Source organism: Narcine bancroftii, unplaced genomic scaffold, assembly GCF_036971445.1.
Source record: "Narcine bancroftii isolate sNarBan1 unplaced genomic scaffold, sNarBan1.hap1 Scaffold_310, whole genome shotgun sequence".
NCBI classification, from domain to species: Eukaryota; Metazoa; Chordata; class Chondrichthyes; order Torpediniformes; family Narcinidae; genus Narcine; species Narcine bancroftii.
Window position 1 is genome coordinate 80,973 of NW_027212048.1, and position 3,683 is coordinate 84,655.

At 52.7% G+C, this 3,683-nt stretch overlaps 1 long non-coding RNA gene across 1 annotated transcript; it reads right to left on the bottom strand.

Moving 5' to 3' along the window:
* Window positions 1–1,044: 1,044 nt before the first annotated feature.
* Window positions 1,045–3,140, bottom strand: LOC138750954 (uncharacterized). The gene is made up of 3 exons (XR_011349635.1): window positions 3,012–3,140; window positions 1,720–1,909; window positions 1,045–1,110 (listed from the first exon to the last, which is right to left on the bottom strand). It is a non-coding gene; the product is annotated as an uncharacterized lncRNA (long non-coding RNA).
* Between the last annotated feature and the right edge of the window lie 543 nt (window positions 3,141–3,683).

The following is a 3,683-nucleotide window of genomic DNA, read 5'->3' on the forward strand; positions in this document are numbered from 1 at the left end:
CCAATCATCATCCATCCTCATCATCCTCTCCACCCCTCTCCCCTCACTACCCTTTCTCTCCTCACCAATACCCATTGAGACCCTCATGCACCCTTCATCGATATCCAGTCCCCAGCGAGACTCAGCCAGTAAACTCCTTCATATCCTCCAACCCCACCATCCAAGCTTGCCCCAGTGGACAACTTGACCACCCAGACCCACAACCACCTTGATGTAGATCATGGGAATGGGCTGCTTGGCCTTGTTGAAGTGCTGGGCCATGCAGTGAACCGTCTCGGGAACATAGTCCAGACCCAGATTCAAATAAACCTCCTCTTTCTCTTGGACACAATACAAATATGTAAGCTGGATTTACCCTCCAACACCCAGTGCCTCTCCCAACTGGAGTGCCAGCCCCTCCTGCTCTCTGTAGGCCTGATGCCCCCACTGCTCAACACAACATTGCATGAATCCAAGGGCTCAGCGAGCAGAGCGTCAACAGGCCGTAGTGGACCCGTCCGCTGCCCCATCATTCGGCTTCTGGTGAGAATGCACAAAATGTGCAGCTCTGACCGCCCTCCCTCGTGAGGCAAGGATTCACCGGGAGAGATAAACCATTGACGTTTCGAGATGAGAAATGTTTGCAGCCGGGTGTTGGCTGGGGTCGAACATGTGGAGGATGAGTTGTTGGGACGATTCAGAGCAGGCGTTGATTTGGAAGGGCACCAAAAGGTTCTGGGGAAGTGAGTTATGTGGGAAAATACATTCGTGAAATGAATTGGGGAAACACACTGGAGGGGCTGAGTGGCCGAATTTGGCGACCTTGTCTTGTGGTCTTGGCTGCTGCTGTCTGGAGTTGAAATGGCAAGAGGTCATGAGTTAATGGGTGAAGAGCAGGGCAGCTAGCGTCAAGGAGTCGGCACTGGTCAGAGTGGCAGGATGGAGGCAACAGAGAGACTGCAGCGAGACAGATCGATTGAAGGAATGGGGAAGGTAGCAGCAAATGATATGCATCAGAGTGGGGGTGGGGTGGGTGCAGGTGGATCTTACCTTGACTACAGAGGAGTAGAAGTTGAGAAGAGGGACGATGATGGTGTGATCTAACTTTCGCACGATCTGCAGTTTGCGGTTCTATGGCGAGAGAGGAACATCAGCAAGGCTGGGCGATGGGTCGGGGACCTGAGGGGCGACTTGTCCAAGTTGAGGGGGGAGGCGGGGAGGAGATTCGTCAAGAGGTCAGAGGTGGGGAACTCCAAGGGAGGCCGAAGTGGGGGACTTTTCAAGAGTCAGTTGGGGGGACTTTTCGTGTCGCTGGAGTGGGGACTCGTCAGGGGGTTCAATGAAGTATCATTTCAGTTTTTATGATTGTTTTCCCAGCTTCTACTAAACAATTAATTTGCAGAAAATCTCTGATATTTGCCAGGTGTGTGTGTGTGTGTGTGTGTGTGTGTGTGTGTGTGTGTGTGTGTGTGTGTGTGTGTGTGTGTGTGTGTGTGTGTGTGTGTGTGGGGAGGGGGGGTGCTGTTGTGGGTTTGTGTGACTTTCTCTGTTTCCAAACCCCATGGCCTCTGTCAGATGCTCCTCTTTCCACCCACCCTTCAAAAATGTGTTTGGGGTGTTTGTCAATTGGGTGTAATGGTGTGAAACGGTCTCATGTGTCGCAAGGGCCTGTGAACGTGCTGTAGGCCTAAATTAAATATCAGGGTGTTCCATTTCCACACAACTGCTCCTCCCCCTCACCTTGAATCTCTTGTCCTGCAAGATCTTCTTGATGGCAATCAGCTCTCCAGAGTCCACCAGCCTTGCCTGGGACACCACACCGAAAGATCCATTGTCGATGATTTTAACATCTGTGCAGGACACCACCTTGGGGACGTTGGGTCCATGACCCGGTGTGGCCACCTCTGTTGTGACCTTATTGCCATGTCCTCTGGGGTAGAAGCAGCAGCATTTACACACCCAGAGGGTACACAACAGGTCATTTATCCCAACCCAGCCTTGCTGTCCAAGTTAGTCTCTACCCCTCCCTCTAACTCCCTTCCAAGGTTCTCCTAAATGTCAGAATTGATCTTCTGTTGGTTCGTTCCAGCCTCTCAGTAGAAATATTGCCACCCCAGGTCCCTCTTTGATCACTCTCCTCAGACTGAGGCCAGTTCTGCAGCCATTCACTTTGTTTACAACCCTCCCTCCATGGGAGCACGTCCCGGGGAGATGAAGCACTCTGAACCCCACCACGGGTTTAGCAGAAGCCCTCCACATTCCCAGAAGCTCAGCAACACCATGATCTTCCATGATGCAAGCGAGACCTCGTCTCCTGAGGGAGAAGGTGATGCGGAGAGAGCCCCACGCTTCATCGCTCAACTCTGCTGGGTCCGCTGCAGCAGAAACACTTTCTAGCACCTTCATCCAGGTCCACTGGGGGAAAGAATCCTATCCCGGTTGGGGGGGGTGTGGGGGTGTATGCAAGGGAGGAAGGGATCTTGTAACCCGGATGGGGGTGGGGTGGGTGGAGTAGCGGTCCTGTCTCTCAGTGGACAGATCCCATTCCAGGTGGAGGGGGAGCTCTGTCCCATTTCTGTTGAAAGGTCTACTTTCCATCCCCCTCGCAACTTTTCTTCTCCCTCAGACACCTCACACTCTCCCCTGCCCCGATTCCTCTACCACACTCTCATCCACCACCCAACACCACCCCCATGGTTTCCCCAGTGCCTTCCGTCCCCTCGCACCCCATCCCCCCAGCTCAACCCTATGTCCCCTACCTCTGATCCAATCTCCCTTGACATTAGCCTGTGGTGCAACCCCATTCCTTGGTTCTCCCCTCCACTCCTACAGACCCCATCCCTGTATTCCCTCACATGCCATTGTTCTCCCCTCCCCAGCCCCCTCCAGCTGCCTCATAAAGTGCCCTGCACTCAGGATGGGGAGAGGGGATTAAATGCAGCCTCCATTCTCTCCGCCCACACTGGGTGAAGGATGGTGCCAGAGGAGGCTCTGTCCCAGTCGGGGAGCCTGTAACAGGCTCTTTATCTCACCCATGGGTGCAGGGTGCATTTAAACACAACCCTGTTGATCAGAGGGTCCCTGGGATGAGACTGCGTCCTACTCCGACATGTGGGCCAGAATCCCCTTCCAGGAGAGGCATCTTTCTCTTGTTGCTGTGCCATGACACGACTCAGCTATGGCTGCCCCATGCAGTGACATCATCGCCCCCTCTGTGTCATCATCTCCCCCCTCTGTGACACCTCCCCTCTCTGTGACACCACTAGTGTAATGGGCAGGGACATCCAACCATTTAAATCCTCCTCAATTTCCCCAAGCAAGGGGAGAATAATTCAGCTGGTCTAAATTACTCGTTGTTATCTATTCTAACTTCTAGACATTTGATTCCATTTTGCCTCCACATTTGTTGACTATTTTCTTGACATTGGCTCTAATCCCCCTTCCTAAGTGACATGATTTTGCACATATCCCAAAAGAACTTATACCCAGAGATCTCCCCATAGTCCTCCAGGGTGGAGCACAACTTGGGCAATGAGTGTATCCGGTCTGTCAGATATATCAGAACAACTTCTGCAAATAAATTGATTTCATGCTCTTCCTGGCCTGTTCTGAAACCTTTAATGCCTGAATCCTGGCAAATGGCCTCAGCTAATCGCTCCATGGCCAGTACAAACTCACTCACTGGGGGAGTGGGGGGGAGTCAG